At 45.5% G+C, this 14290-nt stretch overlaps 1 protein-coding gene across 1 annotated transcript in view; it reads left to right on the top strand.

Annotated features, from left to right (window-relative positions):
* The window catches only part of CPLX1 (complexin 1), a 215017-nt gene that overhangs the window by 133573 nt on the left and 67154 nt on the right, over positions 1–14290 (top strand). The gene's annotated exons all lie outside the window — the stretch shown is intronic.

Raw genomic sequence — 14290 nt, forward strand, 5'->3', positions numbered from 1 at the left:
CTGGTGTAGTAGTCCGAGCAGGAGTCAGGTCTAGTGGGCAGAGCGGCATCCAGGTTGTAGAACGAAGCCAATGGTTAGCACAAGAGTCAACTGTCAGTTACCAGAGCCAGGGGTCAAGCCAGAGTCAGAACTAGGAATCGAAGCTGAGGGTTGGAGCTAAGGTCAGATACCAAATGCCAGAGCCAAGGATCAGGCCAGAGTCAGGGTCCAAAGTCAGAGGCTGGGGTTGGAGCCAGGACTGGTAACTGATAGTTGGAAGCAAGGTGTAAGGGCAAGAACTGGAGGAAAGGCAAGGATCAAGCACGGAGGAGGAGCATGTAAGGGGTGAGCCAGGAGTGGAGCAGGAATCAGGAACAGGGTAGAGTGAAAGAAGAAGGGTCCAATGTAATCACAACAGGAAGTCACCTTGTTACTTAGATTAACTTCCTGTACCTCCTTCTGTCTTAAATAGTGCAGCTGGACCAACTGGTGGAGCCGGGTGAGGCTCCAGTGGGTGGTACCTTGGCTGAGGCCCGCTAGGTTTTGGCAGACATTCGGGGGGGAGGCCAGAATACAGTGGCTGTCTGGGAACTCCCAGGCCTGGGTTAAAGATCTGGGCATCCAAATTGGGTCAACAATTCCAAACAGATCATGAAGATTCAGGAAAGGGATGCTCTACGAAGAGATTCTTCTTGTGCCCCAGGTGTGAGTCTAGGTAAAATACCAGCTCTCAAAGAGAATAGTCAATAATAAAATTGAGGGATTTCATTCTAAGAAAAAATGCTATTGAAAGGAGCTTGTCTCCTTGTGATGGTGGTAGGTAGAACATTCATTAATGGGGAAGATAAAGGAAGCTTAAAGGGGATAACGTGAGTAATACATTTCTTAACAGGAGACGAATGAACCCCCAGCACATAAGAAGGGTCAGACTAATGGTCCATTTAGCCCAGTATCCTGTCATCTGTCAAAGGCCAGTGGCAGGTGCTTCAGAGGAAATGAACAGAACATGGAAATTATTGAGTGATCCATCCTTTGTCTTCAAATCCCAGCTTCTGGCAGTCAGAGGTTTAGGGACACCCAGAGCATGGGGTTGGGCCCCTGACCATCTTGGCTAATAGCCATTATGGACTTATGCTCCCTCAATTTATCTAATTCTTTTTTTAACCCTGTTATACTTTGGGCCTTCACAACATTCCCCAGCAACGAGTTCCACAGGTTGGCTCTGTGTTCTGTGATGAGGTACTGCCTTATGTTAGCTTTAAACTGGCTGCCTGTTAATTTCATTGGGTGACACCAGGTTCCTGTGCTGTGTGACAGGGTAAATAATGCTTCCCTCGTTACTTTCTTGCCTCTGCTAATTTTTTTATAGACCTCGGTCATGCCCCCCCTTAGTCGTCTCTTTTCTCAGCTGAACAGTCCCGATCTTTTTAATCCCTCCTCAGAGGGAAGCTGTCCCAGGCCTGGAATTATTTTTGTTGTCCTTCTCTGTACTTTTTCCAGTTCTATTGTATCTTTTTTGAGATGGGGTGACCAGAACTGGATACTGTATTCAAGGTGTGGGCATACCATGGATTTAAGAAGGGGCAATAGGATATTTTCTGTCTTATCTATCCCTTTCCTAATCATCCTGACATTGTTTGCTTTTTTGACCGCGGCTGCACATTGAGCAGATGATTTCAGAGAACTACCCACAATGACTCCAAGATCTCTTTCCGGAGTGGTAACAGCTAATTTAGACTTCCACCATTTTGTGTGTATAGTTGGGATTATGTTTTACAATGTGCATTACTATTCAGTTTCATCTGCCATGTTGTCAACCAGTTTTGTGAGATTCCTTTATGACTCTTTGCAGTCTGTTTTGGTCTTAACTATCTTGAATATTTTGTATTGTCTTCAATGTTGCCACCTCACTGTTTACCCCCTTTTTCCAGATCGTTTCTGAATATGTTAAACAGCACTGGTCCCAGTACAGACCCCTGGGGGACCCCCACTGTTTATCTCTCTTCATAATGAAAACTGGCCATTTATTCCTACCCTTTGTCTCCTATCTTTTAACCAGTTACTGATCCATGAGGGGCCCTTCCCTCTTATCCCATGACTGCTTACTTTGCTTAAGAGTCTTTGGTGATGGACTTTGTCAACGGCTTTTTGAAAGTCCAAGCACACTATATCCACTGGATCCCCCTTGTCCATCCTCAAAGAATTCGAAGAGTTGTTGGGGCATTATTTCCCTTTACAAAAGCCATGTTGACTCTTCCTCAACAGATTGTGTTCAACTATGAGCCTGATAATTCTGTTCTTTACTATACTTTCAACCAATTTGTGTGGTACTGTGATTATGCTTACTGACCTGTAATTTCCAGGATCACCTCTGGAGCCTTTTTTAAAGATTGGCGTTACATTAGCTACCCTCCAGTCATCTGGTACAGAGGCTAATTTGAACAATAGGTTGCATACCATAGTTAGTGGTTCTACAATTTCATGTTGAGTTCCTTCAGAACTCTTGGGGTGAATACCATCTGGTGAGCTATTACTGTTTAGTTTATCAATTTGTTCCAAAAGCTCCTCTATTGACACCTCAGTCTCAGACAGTTCCTCAGATTTGTCACCAAAAAAGAATGGCTGAGGTGTGGGAATCTCCCTCACATTCTCTGCATGAAGACTAATGCAAAGAATTAGTTTAGCTTCTCTGCAACAGCCCTGTCTATGTTGAGTGCTGCTCTTTTAGCACGTTGGTCCTCTAGTGCCGTCTCTGCTTGTTTGACCGACTTCCCACTTCTGATGTAGTTACACATTTTTGCTGTTAGTTTTTGTTTCTTTTACTCGTTACTCTTCATATTCTTTTTTGGCCTGCCTAATTATATTTTTACACTTGGTTTGCCAGAGTTTATGTGCCTTTCTATTTTCCTCAGTAGGATTTGACTTCCAATTTTTATAGGATGCCTTTTGGTCTCTAACTGCCTCTTTTACTGGGTTGTTTAGCCATGGTGGCATTTTTTGGTCTGTACTGGGTTTTTTTAATTTGGGGTATATGCTTAGTTTGTGCCTCTGTTATGGTGTTTTAAAATAGCTTCCATGCAGCTTGCAGGCATTTCACTCTTGTGACTGTTCCTTTTAATTTCTATGTAACTAGTGTCCTCATTTTTGTGTAGTTCCTTTTTGAAGTTAAATACGACTGTGATGGCTTTCTTTGGTATCCCCCCCCCCAAGGATGTTAAATTTAATTCCCTTATGGTAGCTATTACTGAGCAGTTCAGCTATATTCACTTCTTGGACCAGATCCTGTGCTCCACTTAGAACTAAATCAAGAATGCCTCTCCCTTTGTGGGTTCCAGGACAAACTGCTCCAAGGAGCAGCCATTAATGGTGTCTAGAAATTTTATTTCTGAATCCTGTCCTGAGGTGACATGTTCCCAATCAATATGGGGATAGCTGAAATCCCCCTCTATTATTGGGTTTTATGTTTTTTTCATATCTAATCTCCCTGAGCATTTCACTATTACTGTCACCATCCTGGTCAGGTGGTCAGTAGGAGATTCCTACTGCTAGACTCTTATTCCAGCATGGAATTTCTACCCATAGAGATTCTATGGTACTGTTTGATTCATTTAAGACGTTTACTATATTTGATTCTATGCTTTCTTTCACATATCGTGCCATTCCCCAACCAGTGCAACCTACTCTGTCATTCCTATATATTCTATACCCTGGTATTATCATGTCCCATTGATTGTCATCATTCCACCAAATTTCTGTGATGCCTATCACATCAATATCCTCTTTTAATACCAGGCATCTTAGTATTTAGACTTCTTGCATTTGTATATAAGCACTTATAAAATTTGTCAATATTTATTTGTCTGTCTTCATGTGATGTAATTAAATAGGATTCTTTTTCGTTTCACTGTTTCTCTTAAGTTCCTACCTGTGCTTTACCAACTTCTATCCTCTCCTCTTTACTAGGATATAGAGTATCGCTTTTAATAAATCCTCCCCTTAGGGATGTGACTGTCTGAACTGTGTGCTCCTCCGCACCTCTCAGCTTTCTTCCAGCTGTTCATTTAAAAACTCCTCTCTGGCCTCTCTAATTTTATATTCCAGCTGTTTGGTTCTGTTTTGGTTTAGGTGGAGCCCGTCCTTCATGTTTAGGCTCTTCCTTTCCCAAAAACTTCCCCAGTTCCTAGTGAACCTAAATCCCTCCTCCCTACACCGTCGTCTCATCCACACATTGAGACCCTGCAGTTCTGCCTGTCTAACTGGCCCTGCGTGTGGAACTGGAAGCATTTCAAAGACTGCTACCATGGAGCTCCTGAACTTCAATCTCTTACCTAGCATCTGAAATCTGGCCAACAGGACCTTTCTTCTATCTCTCCCTATGTCACTGGCACCTACCTGTACTACGACCACTGCTTCTCCCCAGCACTGCGCATAAGTCCATCTAGATGTCTTGAGAGATCCGTGACCTTTGCACCCAGCAGGCAATTCACCATGCAATTCTCCTGGTCATCAAAAACCCAGCTATCTCCGTCTCTGAGGGCCATGCATTCCTACACACATAAGCCCGCCACCTGCTCATAAGGCAGGTAATCATACAAGCTGCACTCAGTGCAATAAACTGGCTAGCCCCCATTCTGCTGCTGGACTTCGGCCTGCAGTATTGTTACTCTTGCGGGGTTTTTTGTTTGTGCTTTGTTTTTTCAGGGGATTATTGGCCTAAGCTTAGAGTAGGTTTGTTGGGTGTATTTGCCTCACACACTCCCTCGTCAAACTCCCATTTGCTAGCACCGCTGGTGGCTCAGGGGCTGGCTTTTAAACCCCTGTTCTCTCTGTGTTAGCTCCAACCCATAGTCAAGGGATCATAAAGGGGTTAGGAGTCAAAGGGTGGTAGGCTAGAGCCTTCTTAGGAAGCTCTCAGTCTTGCCTAGCCATTCACTAGCTTCAGCACACAGTCCCCCCATACAGGCCGCATTATAAATGTCAAGCAAGCAAGCACACAACAAACAAACAAACAACGAACTCACCACAAGGATCACATGGTCGCTCTCCTTCACCAGGAGAACTCTTCCTCCCTCGCACAATTCCCCCGTTCGCTGCTCCTGTTTGTGAGGAGGCATCTCGGACTGCCTCTCCTGCTGTGCTCTGGCAGTGTCTCTGCAGCCAGGCTTGAGCAGAGACCTTGCTGTAATGTCAAAATGTTAGGTCAATATTTAGTGTAGGAAATTTGAAATACAGCCTTTTATAAATCAAAGGCAATCTAGATGAGGCCATACAATTCTTCGATATGACCAGGAAGTGGACCAATACTTTGGTGTGTCATGGGAAAAAGACAATATCCAAACAAGAGATATTCATCTAAGACATCCTAAGTAGTTTGGATCTGGCTGTCTTGGGGAGAAATATGGCTTGGAAAATGTCTATGTTCCCAAGTGACTTTCCTGAGCAAGGGATCTGTGAGTGCAAATCAGAATCATTGAAGTCAAATGGAGCAGCACCATGTGACAGCAGCTAAGGCTCTTTCCACTAGATCAGTGGTTCTCAACCAAAGGTCTGTGTATCCCTGGGTGTATGTAGAGTTTTTTCAGGGGGTAATTAACTCATCTAGATCAGTGTTTCTCAACCTTGGGGTTGTAGCCCCCAGGGTAGTCATGGGATGGGTTTAGGGGGATTGCAAGTGCAGGGCTAGCATTAGGGGGTGGCAAGCAGGACAGTTGCCTGAAGCCCCATGCCACAGGGAGTCCTGCCAAGCTAAGATACATGTTTCAGCCCCACCGCCTGGTGCTTGGGCTTCAGACAAGGCTCACAAGTGAAAAACAAGCTCAAGTCTCATACTGAAATGTAAGCGCAATGTTTATATTCCAGTCAATTTATTTTATAATTATATGGTAAAAATGAGAAAGTCAGCAGTTTTGTATTTTTATGTCTGATTTTGTAAGCAAGTAGTTTTTAATGAGGCGAAACTTGCGGTATGCAAGACAAAATCAGCCTCCTGAAAGGAGTACAGAAGAATAGAAAGGTTGAACTGCACTAGATGAGTGGGGTGGATCTGAGTTTAGTGACAGAAATGATAGTGTTTCCTGTTTGTAAGGAGTGGCTGGCTTGAAAAGAATGATGAAGATGCAAGGGACTCCAATCTCTTCATTTTTCTCTTAAGCAAAATCCCTAATCGCCAACCTTTGAAAGATGGAATTGTTTCCTGAAGAATTAGAAAAGTTGTATTAAGTCTATAAAGAGCAGCTTGAAAGAGTAGACATCTTTTTAACTAATAGGTCCACTGTGGGGGAATAATACCCTGCCTGGCAGAGAAATTGATTTGATGATAAGAGACAAAGACTTGCAATAACTACGATGAGATCCTAATGTATGGAACTGGAGAATCTGAAATGAACCGAGATGCTACAGAAAGAAATTTTCAGTATTTGACAGTTACATTTTTGTTTCTCAGTTTAGTAATTGACCTTGGTCTTTGACAATCACTGTGAAACTGGAACTCCGGGGAAAAAAACAGAATATGGAGTGCAGCATGGATATATGTATAATATTTAAGAAGGTCTTAGCCTCTTTCTTTTTCTTTCTTTCTTTCTTTCTTTCTTTCTTTCTTTCTTTCTTTCTTTCTTTCTTTCTTTCTTTCTTTCACTAACTTTTGAGTGCTTGACTTTGCATCCTTAATAGCTTTTAATGTGATTTTTAATGTAATTTCCTGCATTTTAAAAAAGCAAATTGAAAAAACAAAAATTCCATCATGTGAAGCTCTCTTGAATTCTCATCAGCAGGGTTAGGCCCTTCAGAGCCAGAGCAGAGACCCTCTTCCACTTGAGCTGCAAGATGGATTGATAGCAATAATACAGTATCTTTCTCTTTGTGGACCCACCAGTAGAAGGGGGCGGGACACACATTTGGCCAGTGGGTTTCATAGCTATTTGCTGACAACAGAGGAATGCTGAGACTCGAGAATCATGAGCTCTACTCCAGATTCTGAGACAAGTGTACTCTCGAGGTAACAGACACTTCTGTCCCCATCTTGTTTCAGTAGTCCCATTAATTTTAATAGGCAATATAATCCCCTGGATGGTTTTGAGAATCTCAGACACTGGCAATAAAGTTCTCTGCCATCCTTGGAATTTTAGAACTAAAACACTGGCAGAAACAAAAAATTAACTCCCTTCCCCCAGGAAAATAATAAAAATCTTGAACCTTGATGAGGTTTCATTTCCAGAGCTCCCATGAGATATGCTAGCCTGTGTTGATTTTAACCTTGAGGAAGGTGACAACATTTGGGATGATCAGATTTGGATAAGTTCTCTAGAGGCTATCCCACCCACTCTTGCTAATGCTGGGTCTGCTGGCTTCCTTTTTTCACATGGAAAAGTGTTGTCTTAATGCTGACTTTTTGACCTGGTTGCAAAAGTCACCCTCAGGCTCTGAATCCCAAAAAGATGAAATTGAGGTTTATAGTTGTAGACCTACATCCTAATGTGAGATGATCAACCTGCAACATCACATAACTAATTTGCCTTGAATGCTTCACTCGAGTATTTGCATATTTAACTGATGCTTAGCCATGAAAATCTGATCTGGAGGGTACTGGAATAACAGGATGTATATTGACTCTGCTCTGCAATAACATAATTCCTTTGACAATAAGCTCCAAACCCAGCAGGGCAAATTTTCTCTTGGTAAAATTTTGCTTCTGTTAAACAGCTTTGCAGTGTTTGCAAAGCTCTCTGATTTTAGGGAAACTGGGGGATGTTTTATTCTTGGAAAAGAACAACTTTAGATGTAGCTAGCACCAGGGGGCTTTAAAAATGCCAACTCAAACCTGCTTGAAAACCTGGTTGTGAAGATGTACCATTCCCTGTGGAGGTAAATATAAAATTCATTCTCCATCACAGATTACTCACAGCTAAAGAGAGCCAGAAGAATATTCTTCTCAAGTCAAAAATTAAGGGCCTGGATAATACTTTCTCCAGCAATTAATCATGTTCTGCTATTCCAAAGATAAAGTTTATGGCCTGGGCAACTGAAATGTCCTGTCTGACAGACAGCACACCATTTACAACCCTAGGAAACTTTTCAGTTCAAATCTGTGGCCGGGGTGTGGTTAAGGCGCCGGCTCTGGGTTCAATTCCCTAACCCTAAGCTTTGCAGGGCAGTGAGTGTGTTGGTGTATCTACAGTGTCTAATACAATCGGGCTCTTAGCTCGGCTGAAGCCTTTAGAAAAACCCACCTGCCTAAAAATCCTAAAGAACCCTGCTAGCCTATTTCTGTCTATGAAGTCAAAAGAAGCACAGGTGGTGAGGGGGCTGCCTCCATGGAAACGTGAGCAGCCAAGGACGTCCCTGAGCTCTCCAGATCCATCTATAACCCCACACCCAGCATGGTGTGACAATAGTGTGTATGAGGAATCCATTGGCTCATATCTTCTGCTCACATGCCAAGGATGGGCAGGGCCCAAACCACCCTCTCCTGCCACCTGCTCCAACAAGCTGGTGTTCCAGCATTATTCCACTCGGTGACAGTGAGCAGGTCCCGGCTGAGAGAGCAATTGACTGAGGAGACGATTGTCTTCTGAAGGGCTCTGATCCCCCTCCACCGGGGTCAAGGAAAGGAAGCGACATAGTAGGGCTACAAAAGGGCAGGGCATATAAGCCAATATCTTCTGGCTGGGATTCTCAAAGGAACGTAAAGGAGTTAGGAGTTCAGATTACATTGAAAGTCATTGAGAGTTGGACACCCATCTCCTTAGGCCTCAAGCTTTAAAAAGTTCAGGTTTAGTTTGGTTCTTCCTGTATCTCAACAACTTTCCTAGCTGCAGAGAGGGCAAATGACCCCAAGGGACTAGGGGGAAATTATCAAGCTAATCACCACTCATAACTTCAATGAGGGGTGAGGAGTGAAAGACTGGCAGAGCTAACTCACTGGACACCAGCCTTGCAGCCTCAGCTGAGACTTGAAAGGCAGGACTGTGCTCATGGACATGTCCTCCAGAACTGAGTGGAGTTTGACAGCAATTTCTGAACCGATCTGTATTGTGGTTGTTGTTGTTTATTTGTATTGTGGTAGTGCCCAGTCAGAGACCAGGGCCCGCCGTGCTAGGCACTGTATAAAAAGACGGTCCGAAGAGCTTACAGTCTGTGATCTGTAGTGGAGCTGTAATTACATTCCGAATGATAATTTTAAGTGGTCTAGAGAGGGAGATCCCACTGGGTATCTATAGTGCGTTGTAAACTCTATAGTGCGTTGTGAGACCCGTCTTTGTCTTTCTGTCTGTCTTTCCAAACCTTCATCCACACTGCATTGTAAACCTGGGTTTAAAATTGCTGGACCCAGGTCTCACAGTTGTGCTAATGCATCCCTACTGCACGATGCAGACCTTCCGATGTTGGTCTGCAGCTTGAGCTGAGTCCATACGTCACAATGACAGGGCCTGGACCCAAGTCACAACAGGTCTCGGACTCCTACCCACCCATCCCCAGCAGAGTCCTAGAACCTGGGTCCTGACTGATTGTTGACTGGAGTCATACTGGTTGTGTGTGGACAGAAGGGGGGCTTGGGCTCCAACCTGAATCAGAGCCTGGGCTTAGCATGCTGTGTAGACATACCTATTCTTTATTACATTCTATAACTCTTTATAATAATTCTAGAGAACCTTAATTAGATACCATATAACCACATTGGTTCAATCCTCATTACGTTCAATAGCCCTTTTCCATAAGCGTGCATGTACAGGCTCCATTTTCATTGACTCTTTCATATAAACGATACCGAATTTTCTGGGCCATCTGAATACAAGTCTAGAGACCAGTTCCTCAGCTGGAGTGAACCAACATAACCCCACTGACCTCAGTTGTGATCCGCCAACTTTCACCAGCTGATTTTCTGTCCTTGTCACTTTTGATACTTTAAAAATTCAGCAAAGGAAGGCACCATTCCACAAATGTTTTATCTGGGAAACAAACTGACTTCATTCCCCCCCCCCAAGTAATTTTAATTCAGTTATTTTAGAAGACTCCGCTGGCTTAGTTTTTCCCTACTGTATTATTGGGCAAGCATGGTAATTTGGCTTCCACATGCAAGACTGTTCTTGTTTAACTACATTCCAGTGTTCAGGGCTAATCCCAATCCCCTCCTAATTGCTGTCAACGAGATACTCAGAATAATAGGACAGCTCCAAACTAGGTCCCATGGGAGACACTCCCATTGTTACTGTACTATTTTTAAAAATAAGGAATTAAAGTAATATTTTCTGTTTACATAGCATCTTTCAGGATCCTAAAGCACTCAACCGCTTCATCAATCACTTCATCCAGCGTTAAGAGAGAGGTGAAACACGACAGCTGTTTAAAAAGTGCTTGGCACTATACAACAATGCATGGGCCCAAACCGCTGATATCGGTTGCACAATGGTGATTTACACCAGTTGAGGATCTGACCCCTTAGGACTGGATTGAAGAATACTGTAATCCAAATTGCAACTCTATTTAATGTAATTGCTGGAACTATAATTGAGATAGGGCATGAGAATGGTGCCACAGGCCTTTCATGACTGTAAACGATCACCCTGTGCACTCTAGGCATTGTGGTTCACTGGCTAGCGCAGGGAGCTAACCGTTAAGAGTCCTGGGTTCTAGTCTTGCCTCTGGCAGTGACTCACTGTGTAACTACAGACAATTTATTAAGACTTTTTTGAGCTTCAGTTCTTCGGCTGTCGAATGGAGAAATTCACACTTGCTCTTCCATGTACAGCACTTTGAGATCTACCGATGCAGCAGCATGTCAGTGCTTTATATCATCGTCCAGTCGGAGCTCCTGTATGATGCCTGTTCTATTGCTATAACTGTAGCAGTATAGTTACACTGGTATAGTCCTGCCGCTGCCAGTAAATTTCATAGACTGAGCTGAGGGCTTGTGCCATTTGTGGAAAAATGTTTTCTTTCCTAACAAAACCTGACTCTGAAGGGCTCATTGAGCCTTATATAGCAACAGTCATTATCAAACCAAATATGGAGCAAGGACTTCCTCCAGATCCACTATCTCTCTAGGCACTGGCATCTCTCTCGTCACTGAAGCATGTGAGTGCCTCACATTCATTGATGAATTTTATCCTCAGATCACCCTTGTGAAGCAGGGCACTGCTATTACCCTCATTGTACAACTGGGGAACAGAGGCACAGAGACCAAGTGACTTGCCCAGGTCACACAAGGAGACTGTGTCAGAGGTAGACATTGAACCTGGCTCTCCCAAGTCCCAGGCAGGGATATACCTGCTGCCTAAAGAGCAGACAAATGGCATCACTTGAATCAAATTCCTGACCATTTCCTCATAGCCAGCAAAAGAATCATTAAAATGTAGGCCGTTATTGTTCTCCTGGGACCACTACAGGTATTGTGACAGGGTCGGGCCAGATGGCTATAGGAGAGTAATAGAAGGCAGATATATTAGCCCCAGGCTAAGTAGGTCCCTTTTCCTTGGGTAAGGTAACAGGGAAGGTTCCAGAACAATCAGGAACCTTCTGGAGACAATTAAGACAGGCTGATTAGAACACCTGCAGCCAATCAAGAAGCTGCTAGAATCAGTTAAGAAAGGCTAATCAGGGCACCTGGGTTTTAAAAAGGAGCTCACTTCAGTTTGTGGTGTGCATGTGAGGAGCTGGGAGCAAGAGGCACTAGGAGCTGAGAGTGAGAACGCGTACTGTTGGAGGACTGAGGTGTACAAGCATTATCAGACACCAGGAGGAAGGTCCTATGGTGAGGATAAAGAAGGTGTTGGGAGGAGGCCATGGGGAAGTAGCTCAGGGAGTTGTAACTGTCACACAGCTGTTCCAGGAGGCACTCTAGACAGCTGCATTCCACAGGGCCCTGGGCTGGAACCTGGAGTAGAGGGCGGGCCCGTGTTCCCCCCAAATCCTCCCAACTCCTGGTCAGACACAGGAGGAGTCGACCTGGACTGTGGGTTCAGAAAATCGGCCAAGCTGAGGGCTGCCGTGAAGCTCCAAGATGAGCGAATCCGTCAATAAGCACAAGACCCACCAAGGTAGAGCAGGAACTTTGTCACAACTGGTGTCGGAAGTGGGATCTGGTGTCCACAGCGCAGTGGAAGAAGGAGGGTGTTTGGAAGTAGGAAAAAAAAAGGGGGAGAGGGTCTATTTTTATTTTTTTTCACCACAATGGAGGAGGTAGTGCGGGCACGATACAAGCCATGGCTGCCCAGAAGGAGGCTACCCGTGTCCAGGCAGCTGCCCAACAGGAGGCAGTGCGGCTGCAGCAAGAGACTAATCGCCTGCTGATGGACCAGGCTGCTCAAGACCGGGCTATGTTGCGGGAACTGGTAAACCAGGTAAAGGCCCTTACAGAGCTGAACTGTGGCCATGATGGGACGCAGATCATGCGGGCCAGCAATTGGCTGCAGAAAATGACACGGGAGGGTGATATAGAGGCATACTTCCTGGCCTTGGAGAGGACAGCCCTGCGGGAGGCTTGGCCCCGAGAACAGTGGTCTGGCATCCTCGCTCCATTCCTGTGTGGGGAGGCCCAGAAGGCCTACTATGATTTGCATGAAGAGGCTGCAGCAGACTACCCCCAGCTGAAAGCAGAGATCCTGGCCAGATCTGGGGTAACGACCACAGTGCGGGCCCAGTGATATCATGAGTGGAGGTACCAGGAAAATAAAACCCCGCGGTCCCATTTATATGACCTCATCCATCTTGCACAAAAGTGGTTACGAACTGAGTCCTGGAGTGCAGAGGATATACTAGAGGTTCTAGTCATCGACCGGTACATGGGAGGACTACCGCCAGGCCTTCGCGCCTGGGTAAGTGAGAATGAACCCTCCACCTACAATTAAGTTGTCGTGCTGGTAGAAAGGCGAAGGATGGTGAAGGAGCTGACCCGACCAGTTAAGGAAGAAGCACCCCGGGTTAAACTAGCAGCACCAAGTCCTAGTTCTCGGGTGACTGGGCCACCAGAAGAGCCCAGGTGGAAAAAGAGAGGGGCTGAAGGTCCACCAGAAGCCACAAAGTGTCGGAGCACTGAAGAGGAAGAGGATCGTGAAGTTAGACTACCCAAACCAAGAGACCAGGGAATGCCTAGGGCTCCATTCAGATGTTACGCCTGCGGGGAGTGGGGACACATAGCTGCACAGTGTCCCAATGCCGAGGAGCCTATACAGTGTTACCTGGGGAACTGGGCAGACCCAAGCTCCCTAATCCACCTTGTGGGGGTCTCACTAACCCCACATATGTACACTACACCAGTGAAGCTAAGTAGAGTGAAGTAGAGACCACAGCACTGGCTGATTCAGGGAGTGCTATCATGCTTGTCTCGGGGAAGTTCATGAAGCATAGTCAGCTGCTGTGGGCTAAGCGTATGGGGATAACATGCGTCCATGGGACAGTTGGTTATTACCCCACCATCCCAGTAAAAATCGAGATTCAGGGGAACGCTACTGAGGTAGCAGCAGGTGTAGTCCCTAAACTCCCATACCCAGTGCTCATAGGGAGAGACTTCCCAGGGTTTGGAGACTTACCCCCAGTAGGGGAATTGGAGAAAGGGGGAAGCCCTGAAAGTAGTGAGGCATCCACAGTAGACTGTCAACCCCCAACCTTCTCTGAAATATCCCCAGATTTGTTGTCCACTCCCAGACAGCATAGAAAGATGAAAAGGGAAAGAAGGGCAGCTAAGGCCTTGGGAACCTGAATATTGGCCCAAAGCCAGAGGGTCGCTCTCATAGGTAGGCGGACCCGAGCAGCTGAAAAGGAGACCACCCAGGAGCGAGAAGCACCCGAGTCTGACCCACACCCTAACACCTCTGAACCAGTAGAGGCAACAGAGACTGGCCCCTAGATCTCGGGCAGATTAGCCCCAGGAGAGGAAATTTTGGACGGGATCAGGCTGAAGACCCAAGGTACAACAACATTAGGAAGGAGATGACCGAAATAGATGGGGTCCTCGTGGAAGGGAAAACCCAGGGACCAGGACCCTACTTCATAATGAAGAAGAATCTCTTATACCGGGTTGCACCAGTACAGGGGCAGAATGTACAGCAGATCCTAGTACCTCAAAAACAGCAGAATGCTGTATTACGTCTGGCCCATAGTCATCTTTTTGGGGGGCATTTGGAGGTAGAGAAGACCCTAGCATGGGTCCTGCGACGATTCTTCTGGCCCGGAGTACATGAAGAGGTGCGGAAGTATTGTGCGTCCTGCCCGGAGTGTCAGCTGCACAGTCCCTGTCCCCAGTTGAGGGCACCGTTAGTACCCCTTCCCATCATAGAGGTCCCCTTCGGGTGAATAGCCATGGATCTAGTGGAACTCC

The sequence above is a fragment of the Dermochelys coriacea genome, chromosome 5 (genome assembly GCF_009764565.3).
Source record: "Dermochelys coriacea isolate rDerCor1 chromosome 5, rDerCor1.pri.v4, whole genome shotgun sequence".
NCBI lineage: Eukaryota > Metazoa > Chordata > Testudines > Dermochelyidae > Dermochelys > Dermochelys coriacea.